At 41.1% G+C, this 21,892-nt stretch overlaps 1 protein-coding gene across 3 annotated transcripts in view; it reads left to right on the top strand.

Annotated features, from left to right (window-relative positions):
• slc45a3 (solute carrier family 45 member 3) overlaps positions 1-21,892 on the top strand; it is a 131,483-nt gene that overhangs the window by 60,193 nt on the left and 49,398 nt on the right. Inside the window, exon 1 of one of the 3 annotated variants that reach the window (XM_048553250.2) lies at positions 1,339-1,416. The exons of the other annotated variants lie outside the window; for them this stretch is intronic. The gene's annotated coding sequence lies outside the window, so the exon portion shown is untranslated. Of the gene's footprint in view, positions 1-1,338; positions 1,417-21,892 lie in introns of those variants that run through there. 3 annotated transcript variants of the gene reach the window in all.

Below are 21,892 nucleotides of genomic sequence, written 5' to 3'. Positions count from 1 at the left end.
CTGATTAGTCTACCCTGTGGCACCTTGTCAAAGGCTTTACTAAAACCAAAATAGACAACAACTACTGCTCTGCCATCATCAGTCTTTTTGGTAACTTCCTCAAAAAACTCAATCAATTGTGTCAGACATGATTTACCTCCCACAAACCATGCTGATTATCCCTAATCAATTTTTGCCTCTCTGAATGCTTCTCCTTACAATCTTTCTTAAAGAACGGTATGAAATTAACTACCCTCCAGTCATCAGGCACCTCAGTCACAGTTATAGATGATGCAAATATTTCTGCAAGGGGCCTCATCATTTTCTCCCTTACTTCCCACATGTTCTGGGATACATTACGTCAGGTCCTGGAGACTTACCCATGTCTATATTCTCTAAAACCTCCCGAAGTCCCTCTTCTGTAATTTGAACTAGTTTGGCCTTGCCTTTGTTGGTCAGGGCTTTGAGTGTAGGAGTTGAGAAGTCATGTTGCAGCTGTACAGGGTGTTGGTTAGGCCACTTCTGGAATACGGCATTCAATTCTGGTGTCACTACTATAGGAAGGACATTGTAAAACTTGAAAAGGTATAGAAAAGATTTACAAGGATGTTGCTGGGTTTGGAGGGTTTGATCTAGGGAGAGGCTGAATAGGCTGGGGCTATTTTCCCTTGAACATCCAGAGGGGTGACCTTCTAGAGGTTTAGAAAATGATGAGGAGCATAGGTAGAGTAAATAACCAAGGTCTTTTTTCCTAGGATAAGGGAGTCCAAAACTAGAGAACATAGGTTTAAGGCGAGAGGGGAAAGATTTAAAAGGGACAGAAGGGGCAATTTTTCATGCATAGAGTGGTACATACGTGGGATAAGCTGCCAGCGGAAGTGGTTGAGGCTGGTACAATAACCATATTTAAAAGGCATCTGAATGGGTATATGAACAGGAAGGGTTCAAGAGGATAGGGACCAAATGCTGGCAAATAGAACTAAATGAATTTTAGGATATCTGGTTGGCATGAACGAGTTGGACTGATGGGTCTGTTTCCATGTTGTACAACTCTGTGATTCTATAACAATTGACTATGACTCGCCAGCTCCTATTTTAAGATAGTTTAGGTTCTTTCTTGTTCACCCAAATGGGCGTTTAATGATTCATTAAAGGCGTAGCCATGACAGTTTATTCAAAGAAAGCCTAGTTAGGTTTTAAAGATTTCCAGTTTGATGGAGAAGTATTGAGCAACAGAAAGAGTTACGACATTTGAAGAGGCCCACGAGGGAACCGAAGGCAGAGTAGGAGGTTGTTTTAACTGAAGATTGCGATATGATATTTATAAGAGGAAGTACTTATACTTCGGGCAGTACAAGAGGAGATCTGGGTTTAGTAGCACTGATTAAAGTCACAAGCAACAAGATCGTTGTAACAATGAGAAAGAAGTCGGAAGAGGTGAGAGAATTTCATTCATCGTGCTTCAGTGTCATTGTGTCTTTTCTGGACAGGGTTTTCAATATCTTGAGAGAGGTTGTGTTTGAGATTTACCAGGATGGAATGAGCGACATAGGACCTGCAATTACTTGGAAAGACCCTGAAGCTAAGTTATTTTCTTGGATCATTGAAGGTGAGGTTTCGGATGTTCAAAAACGTGAAGGGTTTTAATCATGGCTTTTCCAGGCTTGGTAATTTGGTTACCAGAGAGGCACAGACATAAGCTTATCAGTAAAATAACTAAAGTGAAATCCGGAAACTTTTTGATACAGCAAATTGTGATGAATTTGGAAACTATTCCCTGAAAGGGTGCCTGAAGATAATGTTCATAAAAGGAATTGGGAAAATACTTCAAGGTGGGAACAATGCAGGAGTATGGGGAAAATGACAAGAAATGGGATGAATTGTAAAGCTCTGTTAAAGAGTTGACGCATGTATGATGGGCTGGAATGGCATATTCTGTCCTGTATAACTCAGTGATTTAAGATTTAATTTTGCATTTGGATAATGAACAGTTCAGGGTGAGGGGAACTTCTTTGTCATCTGATCTGCTAACGACCACACATCCTGGCAGGGCTCCTTCAAAGTCATGTAGCATGGAAACAGTCCCTTCAGTCCAACCAGTCCATAATCCCAAACGAAACTAGTCTCAGCTGCCTGCTTCTGGCTCATATCCCTCTAAATCTTTCCTATTTATATATCCATCCAAATGTCTTTGAAATGTTGTAATTGTACCCACATTCACCACTTTAACAGGAAGGTCATTCCACATGTGAACCACCCTCCGTGTAAAAAAAAATTTGCCATGTGTCTTTTTTAGATCTCTCTCTCCTCTCACTTTAAAAAATGTGCCTCCTGGTCTTAAAATTCCTCATCTTAAGGAATAAACCAAATTAAGCCATTGATAGATTGACTTGACTGAAGGTTCAACATTTAGATTTTTATTTTGATGTAAAGGCACGAGGTGGAAGTCAGTTTGTTAGTGTGACAGATTATAATGGGAAGTTTAGCTCTTGATTACCTGTTTGAGTCTTTTAATCCAAGCCATTCAATTGTGTGAATTGCAGATCCAAGCTTGCAGCTCTTGCACTGTCACAGAATTGATCCAGTGCGGAAGGAAGTTGTTTAGCCCACTGTATCTCCACTGGCTGCTCAAATGGGAAATTTCTTCAGTGCCATCTCCTTGGAACCATCCCCATTCCTTATTTTCAAATAGCCATCAGATTCCCTTTTGAATGTTTCAATTAAGGTCACTCCTAGAAGATTCCCCACCATTTGAAGTTGAGCTAAATGTACGATGTCCAACAGATAGCAACTAAATTGCCAGGTAGAAGTAAACTGGAGACTCATTCTGCACCAATCTGGGAAACTTCTTGACATCTTTCCAGTTTGAAGGATTTTGGAGAAATACATTTTGGCATTTATGTTTTTGTTGTATGATTTTGGTTGCTTGATCTCGGCTGTTCAGACGATTTCCATATTTGTAAATTACCTTTTGTGACGAAAGGTCTAGACCGTGGTAGTTAGTTTATTTTTGTTCTATTCGTTGACTTCTCTCTGTTTTTGAAAGGAAGCTGCAGAATAATTACACAGGAAGACATGTGCTCTATTCCTTCACAGCCTGGCTTGCTTCGTATGTGGCTGTGCAGGATTCTTGTACCTTGGCCTGATTACAGTGCAATGTGTTTTTGCCATTGATCTGTGGGACTTGTCTCCCAACGCGTTGTCAAAGTGGATGATCTTATGATCCCAGTTATAAGAATACTGAGCAAGCTGGATCTTTCTGATCTGGCTTGATACGCCAATTTTTTTACGAATAGAATTTGTGGAAGAACCACGGATAAGAGAATATGTGGAAGCATTCAAGGGTTGAATTGGAATATTAAAACATCTTTATTTAATAAACTTGAGCAATACAGGCATAAGCACTAATAATTAAATAGGTGTACTGAGGTAAGAAAATGGTTTTAAACTATCTACACTAGCATTAAGGATTATCATGAGTTAAGTACAAGTTAACAGACAAAACTGTGGTCAAAGTTGCCACAGACTGCACTTTAAATGATTGTGATCAAGACTTAAATTTAAGTGACATTGTGGGTCACCAAATCTCACTAAAGCTGCGTCTTTTCTTTGTAAAGGATACAAGTGTTCCTCCTCAAAGTTCTAATCTTGGAACACAATCAAAGCCTTTTCCCCTTCATCCTGTTCCAATGACTGCTCATATTTTGATTATTTCAATCTTTCCTAGTGAGACTGAGTACACCCCCAAGTCTCTAACTACAAATATATTTTCAGCTTTTATTGATGTTGTGATGGATCTGTAAAGTACTCATGAGGTGACACGGTGCCTCAGTGGTTAGCACTGCTGCCTCACAGCTCCAGGTGCCTGGGTTTGATTCCACCCTCGGGCAAGTGTCTGTGTGGAGTTTGCACATTCTCCCCGTGTCTGCATGGCTTCCCTCTGAGTTCTCCGGTTTCCTCCCACAGTCCAAAGATGTGCAAGCTAGGTGGATAGGCCATGCTAGATTGCCTGTGGTGTTCAGGGATGTGTAGATAAGGTGGGTGAGAGGGGGATGGGTCAGGGTGGGATGCTTTGAGGGTCAGTATTATGTCTTGTTGGGCCGAAGGGTCTGTTCCCACACTGTAGGGATTCTAAGCTTTAAAGATGGCTGAATAACTTCTTAACTTCAAACTATGTAGCCTTCTGGATTTCGGTCAGTGGGGTTGAGTGGGGCGGTGGGAGGAGAAAGAACTGCATTTATGAGGAGCTTTTCATGATCTGGATGTAACAGAGTGCTGAATTTTTGTGGGCTTTGATGTTTTTCAGTTGCATTAAGTAAACACTTTTTACTGGTTTCCTTCACCATGCTCTCAACTCCACTGAGAAATTTCTGGGCTTCCCTGGCCTATCCTTTTTCCATGGTACAAATTCACCACACCCTGAGACTTCTGAGGCGAATCTGGAAGTTGTTAGCACCAATATTTGTGTTTCAGCACTTTCTCAGCTCTTAACGACAATTAATGTCACGCAGGAAACATGCGGATGAATTGAAATCGATGAACTTTCTGAAAGTTCATCATCTCCATGATGATTTAACCTGCTCTGAACTATCCCTGATTTGACATTTAGATTAACTATCCCTTATTTACAATTTGTTGTCTGAATTATGTTGGCTTTACCATCCTTTAGATCTCACTGAAAGCTTTTAATTTAGCCTAACTCCCAAAACAATTTATCCCTCTGAGCAGTCATTTCTGGGCAATAACAATTACTGACTCAACATCACAAACTGAACCAATTGTCCAGTCACTGTGACATCGCTGTTTGAGTGAGCTTAAGCTCAAATTGACCACCTTGTTTCCTATATTGCAACCGTTGTCTGCATTTCAAAGAAAAAAACTTATGTGGTTATTAAGCACTCTGTTACATCCAGATCATGAAAAGCTCCTCATAAATGCAGTTCTTTCTTCTCCTCCCGCCGCCCCACTCAACCCCACTGACCGAAATCTAGAAGGCTACATCTTGTAGTTTAACTTTTCTGTCAGCAACAGAGTGGGATTTGCTTTGTCTGCGCTCAGTTGTTCTGAAGCACAGTCTTGTTATGAGGAAATCTGAGCCTCTTGGTCGTTGCACTAATGTCCTCAGTTCTTCGGAGTTGTGCAGATTTACAGTCCACTCTGGCACAATTGGGCAGAATTTGAATACTACTTGACTGGAAGGGGCTGTGATGCGTTTGCAATAGGTTTGATCACATCACAACAAGAAGTATGTAGAAAATTCCCCCTATGGCTGATGCCTTGCAAGTCATTTAAAGTTTTGGCAAAGACCTGTAGTTCGGATTGTAGGTTCCTAGAGGCATGGTTCTCCACCCGTAATGCATTTGACTCCATGTGCAAACCCATGTGCATCAAAACCAGAAATGGCGCTACTTGCCAAAACAGACCAAACAGTATAAATTTCAAGCGGAATAGAATAACATCGCTTCATCGGAGGCTCCACTGATGATGTCACCTAGTGTGAAACTTCAGAATGAAAACAAGCCAGCTCAGCAAGCAAGTCAGCAACGTCGCCTTGCAGGTCAGCATTGTGGAATGAACTGAAAGAAGCTGGTGAGGAGAGGCTGGCATTCATTATGTTCCAGCGGATGAACATGCCATTGTTCTGCCCACTTCAATGCTTGTGCAGGTGGGAGTGCTTGAACTGGCAGAGGTTAATCAAGCTCGCCATGCTGATACGCTTGCAACCAGCAGAATTTAGTGTCTTCTCCAGACTAATGTGCCCTCATTGGCTTAAATACACCTCCTGTCATTTCATACTACAGTATTGCTTTAGACTTGTGCGTATTTATCATTTGATTACTACAGTTTTAAACTGCAGTGAATCAATGAATTGATCATGCACTCCTTTATGTACAGTATGAGGTGGGGGCAGAGAATCAAACTGATTTCACTGTGTGCAGTGCTATGGAACTGTGTTGTCCAAAATGCATTTCTTTGTCTGGTTTCCTTTTAAACTGCAAATTACAGGTTGGCTAATGATTTGGTTTGCAGCCAAATAGCCATTTCACAATTTTTCTTTAAGCTTGATTGTATAACGCATGTATTTTCAGAGAATGTGGGCAAGCTGTCACTCTTACCTCCTGGCGAAAAGCCAGCAAAACACATTTTTTATTAGTTTTCACTCCTGGCTGTATGTTACCACAGCAGACTGCTGGATACATGTCATTGGCCCTTACAGAAAAGCGCAGCTTATTTTGTTCAGTAATGGAGACTACTTTTCTTACTCCTTTGCCCTCATCAATTTGACTTCACATGGAACATATTTGCATTTAGTTTAATTTTGTTAGGGATGATTTCACTATCGGCAGGCATGGAGTTTTAAAATGGATAGGCCCATCAAGTGAGTCAACGAAAAAAATTTGTGAACAATTCCAGTTTGGGACCAGTCAGTGAGCTAACTGAACCAAAAAAAGTTGGAAAAGTAGAGACCTGTGCTGAAGTTTAAGGGTTATGCACACTAATACTCTAAATGTGTGTATTAAGCTTATGGTGCAGTGAGAGAGACTGTGTGTGCCATATATGAACATAGGAATTGGGAGCAGGAATAGGCCATTCAGCCCATCAAGCCTGCTCTGCCAATCACTAAGATGATGACTGATCTGATTGTGGCCAGACCTCCATTTTCTTGTATACCCCCAATACTGATTTTTCTCAGTCAAAAGGTACAACAGTCACAACACACAGCTCTCTAACATAGCAATGTGCATTTCCCCTCTCCATGAAAAATGGTTGCAGGTGTTGTTTCTTATTGAAACCCATGAACTATAGCTTTTGGAGGACCCAAGAGTGAAATTGTGATTAAGAATATTGAACAAGAATATTTTGGTAAATACCTCTCTCTTTTTGAAATATTGAGAACTCCAAAGTAGGAAGGATGCTTCAAACTCTCTTTTTCTTTCCCCCATTTGCAACCTGTGGAACTCTAATCAGACAGCTGCTTTGGTTAAGGCTGCTTATAAGTGGCTGACTCTTATTTACAAGGATATTTACCTGCCTGTATAATGTCTGTACATTTGTGCAATGTTGTGCAACAGGTTAAAGTAGGGAGTTTAGCTCTTGCTTACCAGCTCTGTCTTTTAATTCAAATAATTCAACTGTGTTTATTGCAGATCCAAACTTTTAGCAGTTGCATTGTCACAACTGTTACAGTGCTTAAGGAGATCATTCAGCCCATTGTGTTCCGATGGCTGTCCAAATGGGCAGTTTATTTAGTGCCATTCTCCTGCCTTCTCCTCATAACACTGCACATTCCTTCTTTCAATAACTATCTAAACATGCTTTGAATATTTCAATTGAATTTTTGCTTGAGGTTTTCCCTGTATGGGAAGAGATCTGACTTGTGCATGGTGTCATTTCTGCATGAGCAATTTGAAATGATCGTTCTATAGTACAAAATTTGAGTATTGCTGAAAAAAGTTTGCATTTTGTCAAAGTCTTGCACTCATCAGGACAATTTATAAAAAGGAACTAAAGGGAAAGTAGCACTTCTGCTTTATGTAAGCCGATTAGTCAGCAGGTGGGCTGTGATTGGTTGATTTGTTGTCATGGAAAATGCCCCAGTTAATTGATGAATGACACTTAACCACCAAACTTTGTCGAGCTACAAGCTTAATAATACAAAAATAAAACAAAACTGCGGATGCTGGAAATCTGAAACAAAAATAGAAATTGCTGCAGAAACTCAGCCTGTCTGGCAGCATCTGTGGAAAGAAAGCAGACTTAATGTTTGAGTCCGAGACTAATACACAGGTCCCTGTTCTTAGCAGATAGAAGGAGCATGAATACACACTGTCCCTATTACAGCAGGTGAGACCAATTTGCTGGTTAATTTCTCAAGTCAACTTCTGGCCAATCAGAGTCAACCATCTGCAGATGCTGGAGTCAAAGATAACACCGTGTGGAGCTAGAGGAACACAGCAGGCCAGCCAGCATTAGAGAAGCAGGGAAGCTGACTTTTCGAGAAGGGTCCATACCTGAGACGTCAGCTTTCCAGCTCCTCTGATGCTGCCTGGCCTGCTGTGTTCATCCAGCTCTACACCTTGTTGTCTCAGATTCTCTGGCATCGGTAGTCCCCACTATCTCTGGTGAAGTCGGTAGTTTGTTCAGTGGAGCGAGTTGAGGGAGTCAGAACTTAGACATGAAGTCAGGACGGGGAGGTCAAGAGGGGTATCTTGGGGTCAGGGAGTGGGTGTTTGGAGAGATAGGAAAGTTAGAGAGAGTTAGAGCTCAAATACGTCATTATTCAAGCTTTGGACGAGGATAGTCCCACCTGACATTTTCCTGTATAACTATTCAGGGATGTAAACTGTCTGACATGTCTGTCTGTAACGCAGAAACTCTTTTTGGAGAGTCCCAGAGAGCAGGGAAATTGCCCACCAGAAATTACAAACACTCATATGGAAGGACTTGCCTTGGAAGTATCAGGATCCATCTTTCATCAAACACCTGGTCTCCGATGGCCTGGAAACCAGGCGATCTGGAGCAATGTGCTTTAGAAGCTATGGAATGGGCCAGAGTTTCAGTTGCTGATTTCCATTATGACTCAGCTGAAGTAAGCTGGGCTTGGTCCTCCCACTAAATGTGGGTTACCATAATGTGGGAAATGAGTCACCTCTTGGCCAGATTGGTCTACTTCACGAATTAGCCTCTCCTTTTCATTTTAAAAGGAGTCTTATCCATGTACTCAGGGGACAGGGTAGAACGGTGGAGTCGGGGGTCGTTTTCAGGCAGATCGGTGACATAAGACTTAAATGGTCTTAAATTTTAATTTCTTCTCTTGCCATGTGCTAAATGTGTCCAGCTTAGGATAGTTCTGTAAAATAGTCATTTGATGCCTCATTTCCCAAAGCTCCACTTGCTGAGAAAAACCCTGACCTTTTTTGATAATTGCAATGCTTTGTATAAAGTGAATAACATTGCAATATATTCATGATATTGCTGTTGGTTTTACAGCACACCAGGGATAGGAATATCTCTGAGTTCATATAGCAAACACTTGATCATGTTTCATGAATCTTTCAAAATTGGCTTAGACCAGAGCATGTTAAAGCAATTGTCATTGTGCAGATAATTGGCTACCCTAATGATTGTGAGGTTTTCTTCTTTATGAGCTTTGCAATATAAAATTATACATATTTTATATGATGAAACACTCAAAAATATAGTTTTTGTTACTCCAACGCTTCACAATATTTAAAATATTCTTTGGGCATCTTGCCATTTGTTGCCCATTTCTAATTGCCCTTGCACTGATTGGTGCTCGTACTTTTCAGACAGCACTTTGAGTCAACTCATTGGTTGTAGGCATGGAGTCACATGTGGTCCAGATCACGTACATAAGAACACAAAAAAAGGAGCAGAAATAGGCCATTCAGCTCCTCAAGCCTGCCTGACCATTCAACAAGAATAAAGATGTCAGATTAGTCAACCGATGAACAAAGGGCATTAGTTAACCCCTTTTTTCCCTTTGGTATTGAGGGAACTTTCAAGGTTACTGAAACTACTTTTGAAATCCAGATTTGTTACAATTACCAGATTTTAAAATTTATCAGGTTTTCTAATTATATTTGAACCCTTGCCTAGACAGCTAGGTCTCTGGATTACTAGTTCACTGAAACCATTACTACTTTGCCACTCTGTCCTCACGTTGAAAGAATAAATGTCTGACCTCAGCAAAATGGACCCAGAATTTAAGTTGCAGAAACATGGTCAAATTGGTGTTGAACTCAGAACTGGATCATAATTTCTGAAAGGTTGATGACTGCAATAAATCAATTGATGAAACAACCAGAATTGACATGAGTAAAAGCTGTTGTATGTAATATGTGAGGTAGTAGGAACTGCAGCTGCTGGAGAATCTGAGATAACAAGGTATAGAGCTGGATGAACACAGCAGGCCAAGCAGCATCAGAGGAGCAGGAAGGTGTCTAGGCCCAAAACATCAGCCTTCCTGCTTCTGATGCTGCTTGGCCTGCTGTGTTCATCCAGCTGTACACCTGGTTATCTCGTATGTAATATGTGGTTAGGATTTGGAATGCGCTGCCTGGTTGGGTGGCAGATGCAGATTCAACAATAGTCTTTGAAAGACAATTGGATAAATGCATGAAGAAAAAAGACTGTGGGCATGGGAAAAGAGCTGGGAAGTCAATTTACCAGAATTGAGAGAGCTGGCACAGTGGGTCAGCGGTTAGCACTGCTTCCTCACAGCGCCAGGGGTCTGGGTTTGATTCCACCCTCTCTCAACTGTCTGTGTGGAATTTGCACATCCTGCATGGGTTTCCTCCCACAGTCTGAAGATGCACAGGCTAGCTGGATTGCGCATGCTAACTTGCCCCTTTGTGTCCAGGGATGTGCCAGCTAGGAGGATTGGCCATGGGAAATGCAGGGTTATGGAGAAAGGATAGGGGGTGGGTCTGGGTGTGATGGTTTTCAGAGGGTTGTTGTGGACAGCGTGGGCCGAATGGCCTCCTTCCACACTGTAGGTATTCTACAACATAATAGATCAAGCAGCTTCTTTCCGTTCTCTTCAATCATTTGAGGGGATGTAGCTAGACACCTTATCGATTAGAACCCAAAATCAATTGAAGTCTACCCTGGTAAAAACTTTCTGAAGTGAACTGTCCTAACAGTATGAGAAGGAAACTTCTGTGTTTAGCTATCCTCCCTCAGTCACTAAACCTTAGGAAAATGAGCACGTTAAACAAAGGATAGACAATGGATGTGATGTACTTGGATTTCCAGAAGGCCTTTGACGAAGTGTTGCATGAGAGGCTGCAAAACAAAATTGAAGCCCATTGTATTGAGGGCATGGGGATTGGCTGACGGGCAGAGGACAGAGAGTGGGGATAAATGGGTCCTTTTCAGAATGGCAACTGGTGACCAGCGGAATACCGAAGGGTTCAGTGTTGGGGCCAGAACTATTCACGTTATACGTTAAAGATCTGGACAAAGGTATTAAGGGCATTGTTGCTAATATTGCAGATTACACCAAGATAGGCGGAAGGGCAGGTAGTAGTGAGGAAGCAGGGAGACTGCAGAAGGACTTGGACAAGTGAGGAGAGTGGGCAAAGAAGTGGCAGATGAAATATAATGTGGGGAAAGTGTGAAGTTACGTGCTTTAGTAAGAAAAATAAAAGCATAGACTATTTTCTAAATGGGAAAGGCTTCAAAAATCTGAAGCACAAAGAGACTTGGGAATTCTAGTTCCGGCATCACTTCGGGTTGACATGCACGTTTGTTTGACAGTTAGGAACGTATATGCAATGTTAGTGTTCATTTCAAGAGGCCTAGAATTCAAAAGCAGAGGTGTGCTGCTGAGACCATATAAGGCTCCAATGGGGCTGTACTTGGAATATTGTGGGCAATTTTTGGCCCCATTTCTAAGGAAGGATGTGCTGGCATAGGAGAGGGTCCAGAGGAGGTTTATAAGAATGGTCACTGAGATTAAGGAGTTGACATGTCGAGGAGCAGTTGAGGATGCTGGATCTGTACTTGCAGTTTAGAAGGATGCGAATGGGTGGCTCTGATTGAAACTTACAGGATACTGGCAGGCCTGGATTTGATGTAGAGAAGATATTTTCACCAGTAGGAGAGACTATAACCTGAGTTTACCGCCTGTGAGTGAAGAGACAGCCCTTTAGAATTGAGATGTGAAAGGATTTCTTCAGCCAGAGGATAGTTAATCTGTGGAATTCATTGCTGCAGAAGGCTGCATTTCAAGTCATTCGGTGTATTGAAGACAGATAGATAAGTTCTTGATTGTAAGAAGATCAAAGATTATGAAGAGAAGGCAGGAAAATGGTGTTGAGAAACAGATCAGCTGTGATTCAATGGCGGATAGGATTCAGTGGGACGGATGGCCTAATTCTGCCTCTATTTTGTAGTCTTATGGTTGGTACAATTTCTAGTAGTTTCGAATGAGGCTTTATCACAGAAAGTAGTTGAAAAAAATCATTTTTCATCAAGTTTGAATTATATTTGCTGCTTGAATGTTCCACGACTGACTTTCAGGCTGAACCCAGGTGTCCAACTAATCTGACTGTATCTCCGAATAAAATTTTAAGTGTGCAATAAGGCTTCAAAATAGTCTTAAAGGATATTTGTGAATCACATGAATGCGGCCATTTGAGTCAGAAGTTCACTGCTGCCTGATCTATAAGAGTGCATTCCTTAATGAATTTCAGTCAGATAAACCCAAGACACAATTTGGATCACTGATGTGAATGTAAGGCAGGCAAAGGTGCAGATTTAAATATGAGTGATGATAAGAATTCCTTGCTATCCTGGGCTGGGCAATGTTTGAATAGATGTCATGAGGAAGTGACATTCCAGGAGATTAATTAGTCTTTTTTTTTCTCAAGAATAAAGCACTGTTTCCCTTTATCAAAGGTTTGTTTCACTGGGTAGAGTGTACCCAGTTTCACAGTTAATGATTTACATGGAATTGAGCGATTTATATTGCATCATGAGCATTCTGGAAGAAATCCATATTCAGTAGAAAAGTTAGATAGATAACCCTTAGTCTAATTTAATTCTGGAATTGCTGCATTACTGCACGGGTTCATCTTACATTGAGTATTTTTTTTATCCTTTAATATGTGCTTAACCATTTTAATTTCAATTCGTACCGCAATTCACATTTCAGTATCAAAAGTAGCTATTTAATGACAAATGGTTATTCCATTTCTTGCTCAACTTTTGTCCAAAAAGCTCATAGTTTGAACTGGATCTGCTTTGTATTGTTCTCTTGTCAAAACATCCCTACTTTAAAAGAGGTTTTAATTGGGTGAAAAATTGTAAACACTGCAAAAAAAATGCAGTGGATGCTTTGACTTCCCAAAGACTTAGCTGAAATGCAACTAGAGATGAAAATTATTAAATGTAATGGTTTGGCATAAGGGACAGGGCAAAGAAGGGTTAATAGGGATTAGAAATGAATGATTCTTTTTATCTTGACAACATACTGTAAGTAGCATACCCCGTAGAACCTCTGTGGACCACAAAATTTTGCCATATAATTTTGACTGTGACAGAAAAGGCTCAATATCAGAAATGCCAAAAGAAATTGAGTCGGCTTTAGAAGTTTCATTCTCCCCTTAAGAGAAACTGATTAATATTATGACCCAGCTTTGCCACTAGGAAAAGGAATGGAGTAGGGAAAACCTTGACTGTTGCAATGTATCGCTTCAGGCTCAATTCCCCCCTTGGCCATCTGTCCGTGTGGAGTTTGCACATTTCCCCCTGTCTCTGCATGGGCTTTCTAAAAGCATCAGTTTCCTCACACAGTCCAAAGATGGGTGGCCTAGGTGGATTTGCCGTGCTAAATTACCCACAGTGTTGAGGGTTGTGCAGGCTAGATGGGTTAACTGTGGAAAATGCAGGGTTATGGGGACAGGGTGGGGTCATGCTCTTCAGAGGGTCTGTATGGATTTTATAGGCTGAATGGCCTGCTTCCACACTGTAGGGATTCAACGATGTTTATGATAAGAAATTGAAGTAGGCTGTAGTCCCATGAGCTTGCTTTGCCATTCAGTAAAGTGATTGATTACTTTTTTCTATCAAATTCACTTTCCCGCCATTTCCCCATATCTGATATCCCCTGTAATCTCTTTCTTGAATATTTTCAGTCACAGCCTCTGGGATACCGACCTCCAAAGATTCTCAAACTTCTGAAGATATTTCTTTCCATCTCTTTTCTAATAGGTGATCATTATCCTGAAACTGTTACCACCACCCTACCCCTTCTCAAGTTTTGACTCCATCCAGGAGAAACAGTCTCGCAGCATTTACCCATTAAAACCCTGTAAGAATTATACACATCAATTTAGTTCATCTCTTCAAACTCCAGAAAAATAGGCCCTCTGTACTCAATTTCCTCTTTATATTGCTCAGGAAATTTTTGACTGTTAAAAGAACTCTTTTTAAAAAAAAATGAAAGAACACACTTTGATCAACTAGGTAAACTTTCAGGTCAATTCAAACAGATAATTTTGAGGTACTACATGTCAAAATAACTAAAACTTAAATGACAGGCCAAGAGTTTGATAAAATCATTATGCCCTAGTGGTTTATCTGGAATTTAGAAAGCATTTCACAAAGTGCCTCAAGGCACTTATTGCAGAGAGCTAGGTGGTGAAATGGATGACCAAAGCTAGGAAGAAAAGGATAGGATTAAATGAATTCTTTGCAAATAGAGACAGTATTGCTAATAACATGTCTCATTTCTCACTATTGGGACTTCTTTCTAATTAGATAATTGGGGCACAGGAATAAAGGGATAGTGTCCATTCTTCTGACTGTCAAATTAGGACATACAAAAGACTGAACGCAGGAGGTACACAGGTATGGAAGCAGGCCGATGTGTGGCAAATTTTAATACTAGGGAAATAATAAGGCAGTGCATTTGATGGGGGTAGTAGTAAAATGAAAAGTGTGCACTGAGAACATAATCAAGGATAAAATTGACCATAAAGGCAGTTGGAGATGGATGATATGTATCTAGAGGCCTGTAAAAACAGGTTTCAGAATGGAGAGATGGGTGAGAGATGTGGAAAGGGGGAAATTGAATTCCCTAGAAAGCAAAGAAATTATTTTGAAACTGTACAAGGCTGTTAGGCCATAGCTGGAGAACTGCATGCAATTCTGTCAACAGTTGGAGTAAATTGTGTGATGACAGAATTTAGTTACAAAGAAGACTGTTGAAAAAAACCAGATCTGTATTTTGAGGACTAGAGAGGATTATTCAGGAACGTATGGATAAGTTCAAACTAGTGACAGGTTGTTAGCACTTTTGGTGAATCTTACCTAAAAAGCAGTATGCAGCTCGGAAGCCACAAGGAGAGAAGCAAAGATTGTTTCCCCTATAAAAGGTTTATTAACATGTCTAATATACCACTAATGACTAATAAAGCAAGAACAAAAACAAAGTTGCTGGAAAAGCTCAGCAGGTCTGGCAGCATCTGTGGAGGAGAAAACAGAGTTAACGTTTTGGGTCCAGTGACCTTTCCTCAGAAGGAAAGTCAGTTGTATCTTTTCAAAGGGATTTGGACACACACTTAAATTCAAGGCCATGTTAAAGGACAGAAAATACATGTTAAGTCGGCAGCGTTCTTCCCACAAGAGAAGGTATGGAGTTCACTATGTCTTCAAGGTTCTGGGAAGATTCCTAATGACTGGAAAGTAGCAAATATAGCCTGCTATTTATGTAGGTAGAAACGATAGTGAAGCACTGCAGATCTGTTAGCCTTCATCCACAGTATAAAAAAAAGGTAACAATCTATCATAGAGGATATGATAACTGAACATTTAGAAAAGAGCAGCATAACGCCAACTTAGATATGAAAGGGAAGTAATTCAGTATGAGGGGAAATAACAGTTCTGAAGAAGGGCCTTACCAGACTCGAGATTATATTTAAAAAGCAGAAAAACTGTGGATGTTGGAAATCCGAAACAAATTGCTAGAAAGGCTCATCAGGCTGTGGAGAGCAATCAGTTAACATTTCAGGTTCTGAGGAGGGATAACCTGCAGCGTTAGTTCTGATTTCTCTCTGTAGATGCTACTAGACCTGCTGAGCATTTCCAGCAATTTCTGTTGTGTCAAAGTTGTATTTCTCTTCACTGATGCAGCTAGACCTGCGGCATTTCTCCAGCGTTTTCTGTTTGTCCCTGGTACAGCATTTTGAAACAGTCCTAGCTTAGAGACAGTGAGCCAAAGGGCCTCCCTTTTACCTGTTGAAATGTCATTGGTACATAGTTTAAAATGAAGAAAACTTGTTCTATTGGGATATGTTAAATACAAATTGCAATCAAGTGGAGAAAATAGCTTCTGAATTATGTCTCTGAGATAACTGAAAGATTACCTAGTTAAAAGAGAAGTGTCTTTAAGAAGGACAAAGAGGGAGAGGGAGAGAGAGGAAAAAAAAACTAAAATAAAAGCCAGGGAGTGATTATTATCTCGGGACCAAGGAAGCTGAAGGCATATTCGCAAATGGTATAGCGACATGAGCCAAGAATGTGTAAGAGGCCAAGCATGGAGGAGCTCCGAGACTCTTGAGTTATAGACATAGACAAGTAGAATTTTGAGATGGGAGCTTAGAGGAATGAGGCCATGGAACGATTTGATGAGTATTTTAGAAGGGAAAATTTGCCTAATTGAGATTTTTAAAAAGTGGCAGATGGAATAGAATGTGAGGAAAGTATGAGGTAACACACTTTGTTGGGAAGAATAGAGGCGTAGATTATTTTCTAAATGAGGAAAGGTTTAGGAAATCTAAAGCACAAAAGTACTTCGGAGTTCAAGTTCAGCAGTTGTCATAAGATTAACATGCAGGTTCACTTGGCAGATAGGAAGGCAAATGCACTGTTAGCATTCTTTTTCAAGAACACTAGAATACAAGAATAGAGCGGTACTGCTGAGACTGTATAAGGCTCTGATCAGACTGCATTTGGAATATTGTGAACAGTTTTGGGCCTCCTATCCAGGGAAAAATGTGCTGGCTTTGGAAGATGTCCATAGGGGGTTTACAAGAATGATCCTGGGCCTGAAGGGGTTTGTCATATGCAGAGTGTTTGAGGACTTTGGGTCTGTACTTGGAGTTTGAAAAGATAAAAGGGGATCTCATTGAAATTTATAGAATACCGAGAGGCCTAAGGATGTTTCCAGTAGTGGGGGGACTAGGACCTGATATCACAACCTCCGAGTGAAGAGACAACCCTTCAGAACTGAAATGAGGAGGAATTTCTTCAGGCAGACGGTAAATCTGTGGAACTCAATGCCATAGAGGACTATGAGGTCTAGTTTGTTGAGTGTTTTTTTAAGACAGAGATATGTACAGTCTTGATTAGTAAGGAGGTCAAAGGTTACAGGGAGAAGACAGTAGAATGGGGTTGAGAAACATATCAGCCATGATCAAATGACAAAGCAAGCTTGATGGGCTTAAATCCACTCCTTTATCTTACGGTCTTAATGTGGAACAGCATAACTCATTTGTTTGTCAGTGAGTTGGAGACAAATCATATAACTTTGTTTTATTTTCAGCTGTTGTTTGCGACAATGTAATAAGAAACTAACTAACAAAATTGGTTTTGCAAATCTATAATAAACTTGCTTTATCCTGTAATTTCTTTCAAACATCCTTTTATGATTACATATATGCTATAATGGTACTTGGATAAACCTTAATTTTGTTTTGTTCTTGGTGCACATAGCCTATTGTTAAATTTAACTGCAGGCCAGGCAAACAAAAATATATCAGACTGCTCTTCAGCAACAATTACGTAAAGCTCCTGTTAATTTAACTGAATAAGTTGCAGTAAAAATTCAAGTCCTGGAGATCAAATAATGCACAAACTAAGATGCAGGGTTTTTTTTATTTTTAACCTACATTCCAATCCAGGCGAGGTTGATGGATGAAACGTTCAACAAGCTGGTGATTACTAGATTCCCAAAATAAAAATATGTGCATCAATCACGATTCTGTTATTGTGGCAGCAGTATCCACTCCACAGCGCTGCCCTCATTGTTTGCTAAGTTGGTGGTTCTGTAAGCCACAGGGTTCTTGATGTAGGAAATGGGACTGTAGCCCGTGGAAAGAAGAAAGCTTGTTTCTCTATACAACATACCCAAACTGATGTTGACAAGGGGTGCCCAAAATGTCTTGAGCCTTGGAGCAAACATTGACGATTGTTTTACATTTATTAAACATTTTAGAGAAAAAGTTTAATTGGTTGGCTGAATCAGCTTCCTAAATTTCTCTGCTGTTCATGATGTCTCTTTATGTTAAAACATTCAAAACCTTTCACTACCACATCTGAAATATCAGCATAACTTAAGATGGTATGTGCTGGCAGGCCATTTGACTTTCACCAAAGAGGCAGTGGGGCCCTAATCTGATGCCAGTCCACGTGTACGTTCCCACAAAGTATGTGGTGCTTTTGTGGATTATGCCTTCCTGCATCTCCCAGCATTTCGTTACCAGCAGGGGCAGTGAGTAACAAAAGCCAAGTCGGCTGATCTTACTGAGCCAGAACAAGAATGAAGGACATCGGTATGCCCAACATGGGCATAAGTGCCAATTTGAGTGCCCTCACTTCTGCCCTGACTCAGCCACCTCACCTCTAAATTGCCCTTTGTTCAATGTTTTTTTTTTCCACTGTTGCTGAACAGGCAGCTGTACAAGTATGAAGGAGCCTTTGTGTAGTTATGTTGAACAAAATCTGTCATTTTGCTTCCAAGTGAGAAAATAGCTGACCTGTGGCCCTTGCTGTTGTGCCAGAGTAGCCGTGAAAAAGCTGATTTTAGCAGCAAATACAGCATAATAGACTATCGTGGATCATGTTCTGACCCCAGTAGTCCCAATGTAGGTTTTTTTTTCTGCCTCTGATATTGAGGTCACTGCACTCTGTTGCTGCTGAGACAGAATGTCTGCCGTCTAGTACCGGGTACTCCAGGAAGTTCTTATCACCGAATAAAGTTTTCACTTTGATGTTTTCAGGCTTATTCAGCTAAACCTAATTAGTCATGATTAAGTATGATGAACTTTCATGGCCCAATAATTTTATAGATGTCAGTGCTTTCCCACACTCGCGTTTTCTTTTACTCAGTGTGGATCGTACAAGTGGTTATAGAATGAGATGAACGATGAGTTTAAATTGGAGTGCAAACACTGGTTCATGAGCTGAATGAGGAACGTACAATACGGTGAATGTGTAAAATCTGTATCTTCTCTCTTGTCGCAGTCTTTATTCTGACATTCATCACTGGTTGAATTTTGCCTCCTTTTGGGTTTGATTCCCCACTCCAAAACACACGCCCCTTGGCTGACATTCCAGCGGAGTACTGAGCGAGTGCTGCAGTGTCTGTGCCATCTTTCAGATGAAGCATTAAACCAAGGCTTCCATTTTTCCTCTCCATTCTTTCATCGTTTCAAAGGAGTTTCCAGTTCACCTGACCAATGTTTAATTCTCAACAGCAGTGAAACAGCCCATCTGGTTGTTATCAATTTGTTTTTTATGAGAGTTTATTGTGTACAACTGACTGCTGCATTTCCCGTATACTACAGGAGTAACTATGCTTCAAAAATTCTTCATTGGCTGTAAAGCCCTCTTTTTATTTGATTTGATTGTCACATATATGAAAATACAGTGAAAAGCTTTGTTTACGAGCGGTACAGGCAGATCACAGCAAGGAAGAGATGTACAGTTCAAATAGGATGTTCAGAAGTGTTAGTAAGGTGGCTGTGTACTGCAAGTTCTCCACAGCCTTGAATCATAGAATCCCTACAGTGTGGAAGCAGGCCACTTGGCCCATTGAGTTCATACTGACCTTCTGAATTGCATCCCACCTAAACTCCACCCCAACCCCCAACCCTGCATTTACCAGTGCTAAGCCACCTAACCTGCACGTCCCTGGACACTATGGGATGATTTTTAGCATGGCCAATCCACCCTAACTTGCACATCTTTAGAATGTAGGAGGAACCCAGAGCACCCAGAGGAAAACCGTACAGCCACAGGCGCAATACGCAAACTCCACACAGACAGTCACCCGAGGCTGGAATCGAACCCGGGTCCCTGGTGCTGTGAGGCTGCAGTGCTAACCACTGAGCCACCGTGCTGCCCAGTTTGATGTAGGTGGACTTTATTTTTGTTTTTGGCACCACCCTGTGCCCTGTTTGATAGTGTAGTAGATATGGGATTATTGCATCTGTGTTTATGCCCTACAACCTGAGCGCACTGATCTCTGATTTTTTGAGTCTGCTGACTTGTTATGAGATGCTAGTGTGGTGACTATAATTGCAGTATAATGAGAACACTCTCTTGTTAATGAGATAATAAAACTCTTAACAGGCATATGAGACTCAGAGCATGAAATGACTATTAAATAAAATTAATGTCACCATGGTCTTATCAGACCATAGAGCCACTTGCTCATTAGAGAGGGAGAGAAAGTTGGTTTAACCTGAGAGTCAGGCGAGAGGAGATGTTGGGAAGGAGAGTCCTTTTACAGTAACCTCAACTGGTGCAGGAATGAAGCCATGTCTTTTGTGCCACTCTATCATGAACCAGCCATCCAGCCAATTGAGCAAACTGACCCCCTGTATAACTACTAGATAGCTGTAATATAAAGATCAATATTCGGTCCTATATATGCAGAAATAATAGCCTAGTCCCGATAAAATTAGTTAGAGACCAAGATGCAGTGACTCAGCGTAGGGACTGTACAAGCTCCATAGACATCACCTTCCAAACCCATGACCATTCCATCTAGAAGGACAAGGGCAGCAGGTACATGGGAACTGCTGGAAGTTCCTCTCTCAAGCCACGCATTATCCCAACTTGGAAATGTACTGCCATTCCTCCATTGTCAATGGGTCACTGACGCCCTCCCTCACAGCACTGTGGGCGTACCTACACCACATGGGCTGCAGCGATTCAAGAAGGCAGCTCACTGCCCCACCATCTCATGGGCACTAGGGTCAGCTGGCCCAGCCAGCAATATTCACCTCCCCTGAACGTCCACATCCTGTCCTTGTGGTAGGCAGCATCCATGAGGGCAGAGCAACTAGAGGTTGTTTTTATATTAATCAACTTGCTGGACATTCCGTGAAACAGCTCCAGAGCAAGTGGGACTTGAACCGAGATATTCAGGCCCAGAGTCAGGGACACTACCACAGTGCCACGTGATCCTAAATGTTCTATCCATTGACTGGCATGCAAGTTATAGATTTTGTTTTCCATCACCCTGTTCAGAGATGACATGATTTCTGGAGCAGGTAGGATTTGAACCTAGGCCCTCTGGCTCGGAAGTAGGGACACTAAAACTGAGCCCCTAAAGCCTATTGCAGTTGGTATTTCTGGTCTGTGTCTCATTGAAATACTAATCAGGCCTGAGTCTGCTTAGTTTCCATGATCAAAAACAGTCATTTCAGATGACTGTGCAACTAGAGGCTGTATCTGTACGGGTATATCTGTCCATGAGGTCTGCTCAAACCGGTAATTATTGCCCCCTTGAGTTCAGGAGGGAAATTTCAGCTGTGCTTTTGTACCTAATAAAAGATGTGTGCCTGGGTGAAGGGGAGAGAAGGGAAGTGTTAACAGGAGATGCCTACTATGGGTGAAGAGCAGCAAATCACCATCTCTGCCTACTTCACAAAGGTGCAAGGAAGCTTTCATAGGAGTGCCTGAGGTAAGCCATTTGTAGACAGAAATTAATGATTTATTTGTTGAACTGGTGACCTCCAGTTGGCTGCAATTGCTTCTCAATATTTGGAATGAATAACTAAGTGTGCAGCAAAATTTCTTGAGCTTGATTAGATTGGATAATGTTGTACAGGCTCCAGTAGTAAACTGCCACGTTGGAAAACCAAAGTGATTGAGCAAAGAGGAGGAAACTGTTGGATTTGTCATGGGGTGCTGTTGCTTTAAGTTGCTAATATTCTCCAAGGTTAGCCAGTCCCCTTCTAAATGTTTGAAATTTGAGCTTTTTTTTGGTTAGCTGCCAGCAAATTGTGTAATGATTTGTAATACGGGTCAACTTGGCATAGGATTGGCAATAGTCCAATAAATTTGTATCAGGTCTGAATTCCAGTGCAAATGATTAGCACTTTGCATTCTTTATGACCTGTTGTTTCCAAAATCTATAATTTGAGCTCAGCTCAGCGCAGCTTAAAGTTTGCTTCAGGCAAGTTGTGGTTTACTTGTAAATAAAAGCATTTTGCTTTTGTTAAAATATAAGGAGTTGGCTTGTGTCACCAAAGGCAGGTGCGGAAACTCTCCATAACATTTGGAGTGGTATTAACTTCACTTTCTTGAAAGGAATACCTGACCCCAAGATAGTAGAATCTCCAGCAACATTACTTGGTTTTTTGTTGATGGT

Source organism: Stegostoma tigrinum, chromosome 21 (assembly GCF_030684315.1).
Source record: "Stegostoma tigrinum isolate sSteTig4 chromosome 21, sSteTig4.hap1, whole genome shotgun sequence".
NCBI classification, from domain to species: Eukaryota; Metazoa; Chordata; class Chondrichthyes; order Orectolobiformes; family Stegostomatidae; genus Stegostoma; species Stegostoma tigrinum.
The sequence above is the reverse complement of the archived record's forward strand: the minus strand, read 5'-3'. Positions and strand labels throughout refer to the sequence as shown.